This window comes from Phocoena sinus, chromosome 3, assembly GCF_008692025.1.
Source record: "Phocoena sinus isolate mPhoSin1 chromosome 3, mPhoSin1.pri, whole genome shotgun sequence".
In the NCBI taxonomy this organism is placed as follows: Eukaryota; Metazoa; Chordata; class Mammalia; order Artiodactyla; family Phocoenidae; genus Phocoena; species Phocoena sinus.
The window spans coordinates 163908093-163921701 of NC_045765.1; the positions used below are offsets into that span (position 1 = coordinate 163908093).

A 13609-nucleotide genomic window follows, 5' to 3' on the forward strand; every position below is an offset into this window, starting at 1 on the left:
AATTTGAAGCCCTAGGAGATCAGCAAAACCTCTGCTTGCATCTGTGTCTCAAATGATGACCCTCTGCCCAGGAAAATTCTCAAAACTCAGCTTCTTTCACTGCATCCAGTATTGGTAAAGGTTCCAGGGAAAAAGCAGATATATAGCATCATTTCAACCTTCCATATCCTCCGCTGTTTGAAATCTTGGAGCCTCTAGTCATTTTTGCTTCAGCAGATTTCTGATACTTTAGAGAAATATTTTTGGTTTTTATTCACTAATTATAATTATTTTCAGTAGAAGAATTGGGCGGCCACAAGTGATTCCATCTTAATCAGAAATAGAAGTTTGATCTATTTTTCAATTGGGATGTTTATCATTTCCAACAACTTAAGAAAACAGTCTTAATTGAAACTTTATTATCATGGAAGAAATCATGTAATAACAGCCAAGTGTATAAAATAGAAAATTGGCTATATAATTAATAACCTTATAATAAGAAAGTATAGTCATAAAAATGAAATGGGAAAATTACAAGAATATAATTTTAACGGAATAAGAGGATGTACATTTGTGGACTATAATTAAACAAACTGCTTTAGTTCTGGGTCATGTGATTATGATTTTTTTTCTTTTTCATAATTTTTTGATTTTTCTAATTTATTTAGTATGAGAATTTGTTGCTTTTAAAACAAGCAAAATTTTACACAAACTTAATGTTCAGTTATTTGGAAAATTCATCCCCAACAATTCTGCAAGCTTGATGGGTATGACTGCAGGAAATATAAAGTCTAACCAGCCATGTGCGTGTTCCATGTACACAGACAAAATCTTAGAGAATATGGGAACTATTCGATAACATTATTATCAAAAGATAAACTAAAGTGATAAATTGTATACAATACCCAATGAATGCATATAAGATATATACCATTATGAAATATAACAAAGAGGAAAGCTACTTGACTCTGGTCTGGATGTCATGCATCTTGGAATTCCTAAAAATTCAGTGAAAGCAATAAACACAGCCAGTTTACAAAATGAAGATCAGTGTAAACTCTCATCATTAGTCTACGAGATATACTTATCTGCATGTGGAATAAATTTAGTTAATGCTTATTAGGAATAATGAATATGAAAAGCATTCATTGACAAGAGTGTATCACCTCTGTGTCTTGATGACTGAATAAGATACCAACAATCAGATAATAGGTGTGCTTTGCTATAGCAGCTAAAACAGCAGGAGTAAAAGGGCATTTGAATGTCATCACTCATATTCTCCATAATTTATTAGTTGCTCACTGTATGCTAGGCATAGAACCATTCATTCATGTAATTCTCACAATAATCTAAGAAGGAAAATTTTGCTTATACTACCTAAAAAATAGGTAGTAAAATGAGATCTTCAAGAATTTTAATGAGTAAATTCATTTCAGAATGTGAACTCTATACAACCTTAAGAGTAACATTGGAATGGTGGAAAACATTAAGGATACCCAGAAACTGAAAATCGTTATTCATTTTGGGAGATTGTGTTAAAATCATTGGTTATGTAGGGTGGACTCATTTTGCAAAACTTTGAACATGACTTCATTTATTGGTCAGTGACAAAAATCTCATCCTATATTAGATTTTTTTTTTTTTTTTTTTGCGGTATGCGGGCCTCTCACTGTTGTGGCCTCTCCCGTTGCGGAGCACAGGCTCCGGATGCGCAGGCTCAGCGGCCATGGCTCACGGGCCCAGCCACTCCGCGGCATGTGGGATCTTCCTGGACCGGGGCACGAACCCGTGTCCCCTGCATCGGCAGGCGGACTCTCAACCACTGCGCCACCAGGGAAGCCCTATTAGATTTTTTAAATCATTGATTTATCTTCTACTACATGTAATTTCCGACCATATTGATGTAGTCATTTCGCTGAAAAAATTTAAATTTCATAGAATATATTGCAAGGGAAATACTTAAAGTGATAACAGCTATAGTAAGCAGAGGGGCGAGATTATGAACATATATATCCGAGATTGCATTTGACTGAACATAACAGAAACCTACTACAATGGCTTAACCAAATAAAGGTTAATTTTTCTCCCATAATAAGAAACTAAGGGAGTAGAAGTCCCAGGCTGGTACAGCGGCTTCAGGAAACTTTCAACATCCTTCTATTTTAGGTTTAGCCACCTTTGGTCTGTGGCTCTCATTCTATGGAAAATTCCCGGTTGCAATGTGGCAGGTCCAAATCCAGCCTGCAGTCTGCATTTCAGACCGTAGGAAGAAGGAAGGAACAAGCAACATTGGGGAATTTTCCACAAACGCAAACTGCTCTCTGAACACTCCCTTAGACTCTCATGTTTGTCTTGATGACAGATGACATGTATCAGCAATAGAAGCTGAGAAGTGTTTTTTCTTTGTTGTCGGTTTGTTTGTTTTTAATAAATTTATTTATTTGGCAGTTGGGTCTTCATTGCTGTGCGTGGGCTTTCTCTAGTTGTGGCAAGTGGGGGCTACTCTTTGTTGCGTTGTGTGGGCTTCTCTTGTGGATCATGGGCTCTAGGCATGTGGGCTTCAGTAGTTGTGGCACACAGGCTCAGTAGTTGTGGCACAGAGGCTTAGTTGCTGCGCAGCATGTGGGAATCTTCCCAGACCAGGACTTGAACCCATGTCCCCTGAATTGGCAGGCAGATTCTTAACCACTGCGCCACCAGGGAAGTCTGAGAAGTGTTGTTTTATAGGCGGTCACATGCCTCTCCAAACAAAATTTGGGTCCTGTACAAAAGGAGGATGGGGAAGACAGATATTGGGAAGGTAACCAACAGCAATTTGGACTTAATTAGATTAGTTTGGCTTAATTAGAAGAGTGAATAGAGAAAGTAGAGGATAAATAAATTTGAAAGGCCAAATCAAAGTTCTAAGGCAAAACAACACAATAAATGGTGATATCGACAAATATTTGGGATTCAGGGAAGAAGCTGAATCTGAGGCTGTAAGACAGGGAAAATCAGGATTAATTTGTAGATTCTTCCTATGCATGCATGCCAAATTTGAGGCCTGTGTATGTGAGTAATCATTAATTATAATTTTTACACTATAAAAATAATAGAATAATAATTAACATGTTTGGTGGGGTCCAAACTCTTTAATGAACCCAGCTTCCCTTCCTGAGGCTACAGTATACATGATTATAATAGATAACTATTGATTTTCCTAAGTGAATCATTTAGATATTTCATTCTCAAACCTATTGAAACCCCAATGCCTTATTTCTATAACAAATATTGTATAATGCTTAATTTGCTATTTTGAAAAGAATTTCACAGATATTAACTGATTTTTAAGGGCCTACACAATACTTTAAGATAAATATAGAGAAGAAACAAAAGGAAACTTATTTAAAATAAAATATTATGTTTTTCTTTATGTAAATGCTTGGTCACAACTAGGTTTGAAGAGCTAACCAAATACTCAGATACTTCCCCCTACGTGTAGCATCACCATAATGATAATGGCTATAACAACAGACTGATACAGGAGTCTTCTTTTGGTGAGAAGAACAATGGTGACATTGTTCTTAATCTTCTGAACAAACCGTGGTCAATTTCTGAACAAAACAATGTTAAATCTTTCCATAATTTATATCTTAATAGCATTCCTGCAAAATTCAAGTTATATTAAAAGCATACAAAATTTTTCTTGCTTCTGTGTAAAATGGAGTAATGTAGTAGGCTTAGTTACATGTGAACAGGTTCTTAACAACATGGATGAAAAGCTGTGAGGGATCCAAGATTCCTCTATCCTTCCTCCTGTGGGATTTTCACATATATTGCAGAATGTTTAAAATGTGTGGCTCGTGACCACAGACTGCTAGTGACAATTAGAAAATACCATCTTCCACATTTCTAAAATGGAAACAGTAATGCTTCCATTAAGAACCACTGACCTAGATGTTTGGTGTAAAAACTGAAATTTTGTTGTTGAAATTTTTCTACTAAATCAACTCTGCCTTAAAATTTATCTAGAAATTCTCGATGAACCTTGATAAGAACTTCTCTGGTCCACTCTTTGGATCTTATTTTACAGGATTCTCCTTCCTATTCTTTGTCTGTAGTTATCAAGCCAGCCAATTTGGGGAGTCAATTCCTTCATCCTCTAGAAGTACATTAAATTTATAAGCATTGCTGATAAATCATAGCATAACATTTATTTCTCCTTGTTACCAATGTCTGCTATTAAGATCCTGCGTCCAGGTCCACACTCCATAATTTGATGTTTTCTTTCTGTGTATGTAATTCACCAATGCCTGTTGACCTAGACTTCTGACTCATTGCCCGGTTCTGATCTGTAATGCTTAGCCTTCTCCATGCCTGACCAGCCTACACTGGATTTAGACATTTTTTAAAAAATTAATTAATTTTAATTTTTGGCTGCACCATGCGGCATGTGGGATCTTAGTTCCTGGACCAGGGATCGAACCTCTGCCCCATGCAGTGGAAGGGTGGAGCCTTAACCACTGGACCACCAGGGAAGTCCCGGATTTAGACATTTTAATACTAGGTTGTAACTTTTGATACATGTAGGGGCCTTCGTTAGATCCCTCACTTCTCATTGATTCCTTCCCTGGATTCATTCCAGTTCCGTTGTATCTCCAAGAACCTCAGCCCTTATTGAACACACTCATTGTATACCTCTTCTTGCTTTGCTTCAGTACTTTAGGTCCTATTTCCTCACCATGCTACCCATGCCTGGCATAAAACACGAAATTCCTGGAAGAGGCAAAAACAATGAGAAAACATGGAAAGAAAGACATTGATTAAAAGAATCATCAACACCATAAGCATATAGACAATTAGAAAGAAATAAGGCTATATGAGTGTGGTTACCTTGTCAGTATTTTTCTTTTCTCCCATCATCTAATAACCCCAATTTATAATTAAATACCATAAGGATAGGGGTTTAGTTTTCTTGCCTATTGTGTGCTATTGATTTTCCAAATTTTATCCAGTGTCTGAACCACAGTAGATGCTCAATAAACATTTGTTGGTGAATGAATGAATGACACCATCACATGAATAGTAGCAGCAGTAAAAGGTAGTTTGTGTGAAAGTGTGAGGTTTCAAATCAAATAATGAAATAACCCACACATTTGTCTTAATTATAATGGTTAATTCAAATTAGTTAACTTACTTTGAAAGTCTTCTAATAACATTTTCTAGTAACAAATGCATACTTTTATGACCAGTAACAGTGTTTATTAGCCATATATATATATATATATATATATATATATATATATATATATTTGTCCGTATTTTAGATAATTTGATTTGAAATTTAAATTGCAAATTTTAAAGGAGTATCATTACTCTCTCTGTTTAAATGCTGGACAGCAACAACAATCATTCACATAGTTTAATTTTCCAACTTGAGAAATTTCTACTTGTTTATCTAGTGGGTAATTCACTTTAAAAATTATACGAATACTATCTTCTATTTGAACCTCAATGGCAAGTTACATTGCTATATGTAAATCACTTCAAATCAAACAAGAGTGTCAATCTCCTAAAACTGGCATATTTTGAAATATAAAATATGATACATTAATGTCTAAGAATATTTTAAACTATTTGGTCTTATTCCTAAAAAAATAAGTAAAATTCCCATATAGAATATATTTGCTTCAAATTTTGAATTGATCTGAAAAATCCAGCAGTAGAACGCTCAGTATTTAGATGTGATTTCTGTATCACATAACTCTTTTGATGTATAAACAGAAGAAACAGTAAAAATTTCTCTTTTAGCATTGAGTACTATAATTTGAAAATAATAAGTTAATAATTTTCTGGTCTCATGGTGAACTAGGGAATTCAGAATATTCCTTTTCACAGGAACCATCAGAAGCAGGAGGCAAAAGATGGCAGCAGTGAGTCGTTCCAAGATCTCACAATACCCAGGTTCATTTTATTTTTCAATATTATCAAATTGTGCATTTACTAATATCTTCAGTTACAAATTATTTTAGAAGAACAGAAATCATCTGCCCTCTAAAGAAGTCTATAGGAACTGCCTACGGGTCATTTCCAAGGGATACAATTAGTGAATAGGGTTTGCTATTGCTCAGCTCAAAAATAACTCTAAAAAACTTTAGAAAATTATTTTCTTAACTTAGATCTATACGGGCATAAAAGACACCTGCATTTGCTGTGGATGGTATCTATACACCTACTGCAAATTTAATCTAAAATGGAACTGACCTACCCTCCAAGTCTGCATCCGTCCGTCCCCCTCCACCGCCAAAGACTTCCTGAGTTAAAAGATGCAAAGAGGAGTACAGGTTAAATTTTTTTTTCTAAAAATCTGACCAAAGCTATGGTGAAAACAAAGAACATCCTTTAAAATATAATGTGGCCTAATGGATACAGCACTGCTAATTAGTCTTGTACCCAATACTCCACAGTAACTGGACTGCCTTTCTGAGAACTAAAATAAAAAATATGGTTCAGCATCTGCTGAAAAATGGCCCAGCAGTGTCCTCCCTCAGAGGAGTCAGAAGTATATATTTTTAAAATAAATTTATTTATATTTTTGGGTCTTTGTTGCTGTGCACAGATTTCTCTAGTTGTGGCGAGTGGGGGCTGCTTTTCGTTGTGGTGCACAGGCTTCTCATTGCGGTGGCTTCTCTTATTGCAGAGCACGGGCTCTAGGAGCACGGGCTCAGTAATTGTGGCTTGTGGGCTCAGCAGTGGTGGTGCACGGGCTTAAGTTGCTCTGTGGCACATGGGATCTTTCCCGACCAGGGATCGAACCCGTGTCCCCGGCCTTTGCAGGCAGGCAGATTCTTAACCACTGCGCCACCAGGGAAGCCCCAAGTCAGAAGTACTTTAACATAGAGCCAGCTTTAAACTTGGAGCCAGGTTGGAGAACTACTTTTGGAGGTGAGACCAAGCCTATATATGCCTATCCAGCCTTGAGGTAGGAGGATTAAAAACGTACATTTGCACTGTTGTCAAAAGTCCTTGCTTAATCTTGCCCCTTGCATATATTTCTACCCGTTTAGCCTGTTTAAACACTTCTCCTTTGCTCTTACTTCAAATTTTAACTTCCTCCAAAGTATGCTAGAGAATAGCCTGGGATATATATTCAGGTCATTTAACTTTGTTGGATAATCTCTTCTGACACAAAAGAGAAATACTTTGTTTCTGAGAATCACAAGCCCCTGGAATCCCTCTGATGACAACTTCCTGTATGCTGCCATGCTTATCTGTGTCTCGGAAACCAGCTCTGGGGAGGGGAGGAGTGAAGATCACAACCTCAGACAGTCTGGGATCCACAGGGTCAGGGATGGTGCACGGTGGCATCGTTAGGAAGGGTGTTTGCTCTGGTCCCCGGGCACGCTGCGCTCTGCCTACCCAAGTCTTGTAATTGCAACAGGGGTGAGCCCCGTCATGACTTCCAAAACCGAGGGACACGGGTGAAGGCCCAGAGGACTTCCTTGGCACAAGGGTCTTGTTTTCTAACAAGACTTTCACTGTTCACTGCGGTGATGCTCCTTGCTGTATTTCACAGCAAAGAGAGGCAGGCAAAGAGAAGTCCCCATGGAGTCAACGTCAAACCAGGAGGTGACACAGAAAACCAATCTGAAAGTGACAAGAACAATACAGGGGGTATAGGAAGACTTTGGGGGAAGAAACGGATGAGGGTTTTCATCTTAGCCTGGGAGAGGGGGTAGGGGGGGAGGAAGACAAGGTGGCAGAGGTGCGGAAGTTGGAAGAAAGAAGAGGCGGCGCTGGAGGAGGAGGTGAAGTTAGCATTACGATCCATTCAAGATCCAGACTAGACAAAGGTCTTTCTCGCAGAAAGTTACATACTTCCAGGTTCAAAACCAGAGGGATTTCGTTTAAGGAGAAAGTCTCTCCACCCTCGAAAAGCATGTTTAATCGAAGCACTGGAAGTGACAGAAGACTGGACAGACGCTGTGGGGAAGACCGGAGATGGATGTCTTGCCTTCTTCGCTCTAGAACCACAGGATTTGAGAGCCTCCATCTCCACCCAGCAGCAGTCACATTCAGCCTGCAGCCTGCCCCAGCGCACACACATGCTGTCTTAGAACCCCCTCCATCCCTGCCCTTTGTTTGCACGCTGACTTCTGCCAGACCACCATAAACTGTCAGCATCTTGCACGTAAATGAAGGCACTGGCCCTATGAGCACCGTTCTAACCCCGGGTTCCAGGCCTTCCTCGGGTCCTTCCCAGCTTTCGCCTGGTTCGCGAGCATCCACTCATCTGAGGGCCGGAGTCTGCGTTCGCAAGGATGCTCAGCCCTCTCCCAACCCGCGGCCTCCTCCCCTCTCTCCTGCTGCTGCCGATGCTGCAGCGAAAACCAGGAGAAGTGGAATGCGCACGGCGAAGCGCGGCGCTCTCGCGGTGGCACTGGGCATGCTCGGCACCCAGGGCAGGTTCAGGCGGCGGGGCGGACGCTGCTTCACTAGCCGGGCGCCCGAGCCGGCCGCCGAGGTATAGGTGGAGGCTGAGGCTGCCGCGCGCCGCGGGAGGAGCTTCGCCCGCGGCGGCGGCGGCGGCACAGGTGGCGCGGGCCGCGCGCGGGGCGCAGCACGGGAGCGCTCGGCGCCGGGCGCCGCGGCGGCCCCAGGCTCGCGCCCGCGGCGGCAGCCGGCCGAGCGGAGCTGCGGGCGAGGCGGTGGCGGCTCTCCCAGCCCGGCCGGCCGGCGGCGGCGGCGGCGCCCGGGGCCCGGAGGAGCCCCAAGGAGCCGGGAGGAGCCCGGAGGAGCCGGTGGGAGTCCGCAGGAGCCCCGAGCCCGCGGAGCCCGCGGAGCCGGGCAGGGGGCGCTGCGCTCCCTGCGCTCGGAGGGGCCGCCGGGCCGGGCGCCGCGCACTGGCGTCGGGAGCCGCCTCTCCCCCGCGGCGCTCGCCCCTGCTCCCGGCCGGCATCCCTTGTTCCGCGGCCGCGCTCAGACAACAAAAGCGGAAGATGCTGCAGTTGGGCAAGGTCAGGACCTTGCCCTGAAGCCGGGCGGCGGCGCGCACGCCTTTTCCCGGACTGAGAAGCTGTCGCTGGTGGCGGGTGCATGTTCGCGAGGAGGCAGTCGGGCGCCGCGCCGTTCGGTGAGTTGCCTTCCGCCGGGCTGCTGGGGCCAGGCGCATCCTTCTCGGCGTCGTCGTCGTTGTTCTCCTCCTCCTCGCCGCCAGTGGGGGTTGGTCCTCGGCTGCTCCGGCCGGCCGGTGACGGCGGCGGCGGCTGCTGCGCAGTCCTGTCAGCCGGGGGAGGACCGCGATCGCGCCGGGTCCCCTTTCGGAAGACGGCTCTGCCTGGAACGTGGCGCGGGGTTAGTGCCTTTCTCGGAGCGGTGACCAAGTGGCTCCTCTGCGTGTTCCCGCTCCCCGCCACCCATCTCCCCCGGAGGAGGCGTATATAGGGCAACACCAACAATACTGCTCCCTGCCACCCTCCCGAATATACCCGTTGCATCCATGACGTCCCTAATATACGGGAGAAGACGGGTGGGGGTGGGGAGGACTTCCCTCCAGTCCTTATGTTCAATGTCATTACGATGTTTGGCTAGAACAAAATGGAAATACTTGGTCGTATGTGTCCATGGCTGTTTCTTCAGTCTCCCGCTGCTTGCCAGACCCAGAGCCCCTTTGGTCTATATTTAGCTGTTTCAGAGGAAGCATTTGCAGCTCGATTCACAGGTTTCGGGGGCTTCTGCGTCCTGACAATAGAGAGCGAGGCTCCGGCAAGCGCCGTCTGAAACCCAGGTTCGGAACGCTGTGCATGTGGGTGGGAGGTGGCTAAGCGATATTTGGGTGATCGGTAATTAATGGCCGAAAGCAAAGCTGCTTTTCTTTTTCGCCGACCTTCATCTCATTCTGGCGTGTACTGTGTTTCTGTCGATTGCTGCTCAGCTGGTTCCAACCACTGCGTCCCGAATTAAGTCGCTAGAGAGGTGGTGCAGCCTCCCTGGTCTGTGTGGTAGGAAAACAGTCTGAGAGGTTTTGGGATGTGTGTATGTCTGTGTGTGTGGTTCCCACCACGAACAGTTACTTATAAAAATGCCTAAAGTTGTGTTTCCCTGCGAATGTTGGGGTAGTGAAGGGTGTGGAAAAAAAGATGGGCAGGTTGTGGTTCCAAGATGTTTATTTTCCCCTTGCGTGCTTCTCTTGAACTGATCTGATTTGCTTTGGCTCTGAAAGGTGTTTTTAAGCATGCGTGCCTAATGCTACCAAGCAAATACGTTAGTTTCGAAAAGGGATATGTTACAACCATAGTGTCAGGTCTGATATGTATATATTTTCACTTTTAGGAACTAGGTGACCGATATTTAAGATGCTTGGAATTTTCTGCAACGACTTCTATGAAAATAGGGAGGTGCTGAAACTACCTAAGAGTTATCTCATTGTGCATCTTTCCATCTGCAGCTTTAAATTACCATGGCTACTGATGGTAGTTTAGTTCACCTCTTTGCTGTTAGTAGTTCACCTGCAGGATTAAAAGGCTTTAGAGCTGTACCACTTAAAAAATCTCATGGAAGAGTGTTTGATATGACTCATACCGAATTACAGGGCTGTACCTGTGCCTCATTTGGGGCGCTTGCTCTATGAGAAGTATGACAGATAGGGGTGGGCATCCTCAACTGTGGACTCAATGCTTTAAAGCTCCGTGAAATCTCTTTGCCACATGCAGAATCCATTTTTAATGTTTTGGGGAAAACGTTCGATGGCATCCTCACTGATTGGTGGGTTACACGATCTCAGGACTTGAATGAAGATGATTGCATCTGGAGTTAGATGTTGAAATTTGGGAAGCCTGTAATTATACAGCTAACAAGGCTCAGCGTCGCAGAAAGACTAGCAAGGTCTATATGGCTCGAGTTAATCGAAGATTGTGATTAGTTTTACCAATGTTGCTTTAGTTTCACCTTATTCATATTCAGAGAACTTTCCAAGAGCACTCTGAATACACTCTTGTGCTTGTTGCATTGTTTTAACATCAGATTTCTTGCAGAAAGAAGCAATAGGTGACATACACATTAATTTCTCTTTTCAATTTTCCTTTTGAAAATGTTTCAGTTTTAAACATGATTCTTAGAGGACTAGTAGAGATTACTCTGTGCCTATGTGTGCACACGGAGAGCAGCTGATGGGCGTGGGAAAAACTACATGTATCGGATGTGTGAGTTTTATGTTATATTGCGGGTTGAAAATGATAGTAGTTGATTGAACGGCAATTGTAGTGAGTACAGGAGGTCGTTGCCCTAGTAAAATTGTCATAGTCTTGTGGAAAGGAGTTATTTAATTTGGTGTATGTTTGTGTCTTTGTAGAACCTAATCATTAGATATGTCACTAATGTTTTCGTTGTTCACAATAATACTCATGCACTGTCAAATTACAGTAATTCCAGCAAATTCGCGTCTTTCACAATTAGAATACAAGCCACTTCTTTCTTCCACTGAAATAGTTCATCAGAGAGAAAAATGGAATTCAGATGATATTAGTTGAAAATGTGATCTATACTTTTGTTAAATAACTTCTAAGGATAATATCACATTCATAGTGACCTGTAAAATTAAAATGAAGTTATAATATTATCAAATATAACATTACTCTTGACATGTAAGTGAATACGCAGTACTTTTCCTGACAGTGTTTTGGAACTTGACAGTTCCTATTGTGCTTTTTCAAAGTTCTGTTTTATATGGTATGCATTTATGTAGAATTGTTGAAGAGTTCTCCAGAGTAATTTCATCAGGTTGTCTTTATGTAAGAAAATACTAAAGTTACATTTAAAACAATTTATTGTAATTTGTCCATAAAGTGAGGGATGGTTTGTATGGACCAGTATTTCTGGTTGTAACAAGTCAGTTGAACTAAAATAGGAACTGTTGCCATTTTGAACTGCCAAAAGCGTTCTTTTTCTTTCTTTTTCTGATGATTATCCCCAGAAGATATGAATGCCCATTCATGGTTATTTCTCTGTGTGAACTTTAATTTATTTAGTGGGGAATTGGTTATGCTAGGATTACTATTCCTAAAAGTTTTTATTTTTTTTATAAAGATTTTTATCTTTAAAAGATGCCACAGAGTTGCGAGTACCTAAACTTGAACACACATAATTCAGAGGGTGAACAATAATCAAGAGAAGACCAACAGGTGTTTTTAAATTCAGTACTTCCATTGAAGGCATAGTACAGTGGGTCTTTGCTGGGCTGAAATACACCTTCAAGACAAATTCTTCAGTTGGCTTCCATGATGGTTTTCATGACTCATATTCCAAAGCTGTTCTCAGGACTATGGTACTTTGATGGCTTTGTGATAAGTGTCAAATGGATAGGGATGAAAAGTTAATTTGAGCAAGAATAGTTCATGATACTTGCTGCTGGCTTTGTTTTATCTGATAATATGCCAAAGCAACAGGTTTTTATATTAATGTAAAATATTAAACATGTCATAGATAAATAATTTCTATCACATTCTGTGCCAGTCTAGCCTACTGATTAATAAACTGCCTGGTTGGCTTTAATGAATACAGTTATATTCACAAACAGTACCTCCAGCCCAGGAATCTCACAGAAATATTTTACCATACTATGCTTTTAGTCCATGAAAAATGTTAAGACTCATTACAGAAATGTGTAGTTATGACACCTCCACTTGTTTATCTTTTGATCACGTAGCAGCTGAGTGTAATTTGAAGTTCTATATCATGGTTAATTGCTTTGTAGGAAATGTCTTAGCTATATTAGGCTATGGAAGTTACACTCTGTATCAATTAGTTTTTGACATACTGCAAATAATGACTAAGTGAAACAATGCTTCCTAGAAGCTTTCCATCTTAGGCAAATATTCACCTGTGTCCCTTGGTGAAATTCTTGAAAAGTTATCTGTGAAATGAATTACATGTATTGAAACTAATTATTCCATTAATTGTTACTTCAGGTCAGAAATATATTTCTAGAGAAAACATTGGGCTTTGCCCTATAACATATATATGTCATATTTTTACTATTTAACATATTTATGTATAATATTAGAATATATATATCATAGTGTAATGCTATTTTGGATTCTGCTTCGAGTAAGTGGAGAGGTGAGAGAGCACCGGCTTTGGATGGATCCCAGCTCTGGCTATACTAAGCTGTGTGTCCTTAGCCATTTATGTGATCCTCAGTTTTTAGCTCGATTTTTTCAGATGTAAAATGGGTACAATAAATATATGTATACATTCAATAAATAAATAAACAAACAAAATGAACGAGTCATGGTGATGAAATGTACAGCATGGGGAATATAGTCAATAATAATTTATAATAGATTTGTATGTCTTATTTTTAAAAATGAGTACAATAACACAGGATCTCAAAGTGTTTTAGGGTAAAGTAAGTGCAGAAATAGCTTGTAATTATAAATATTTGTACAAGTACAAGAGGTGGATATCTATATATTAGGATGAGTACTTATGCTTCATGTATGTATTATTAAATACGTTGTAAAAGCCATGACCCTCTCTAACAAAGGCTTTTAAATAGATATATTCTCTCCCTACTACTATTGATATTATTAGTGTGTTATGTAGATTTACATGTAAAATAAGTTTTCTGCTCTTCAACATGCCAGTCCTTTAC

The 13609-nt window shown here is 41.2% G+C and overlaps 1 protein-coding gene across 1 annotated transcript in view; it reads left to right on the forward strand.

The window, feature by feature from the left end:
* The first annotated feature begins 9065 nt into the window (after positions 1–9065).
* The window catches only part of CTNND2 (catenin delta 2), a 944584-nt gene continuing 940040 nt past the window's right edge, over positions 9066–13609 (forward strand). The window contains exon 1 of the mRNA XM_032628308.1: positions 9066–9091. The gene's annotated coding sequence lies outside the window, so the exon portion shown is untranslated. The remainder of the gene's footprint in view (positions 9092–13609) is intronic.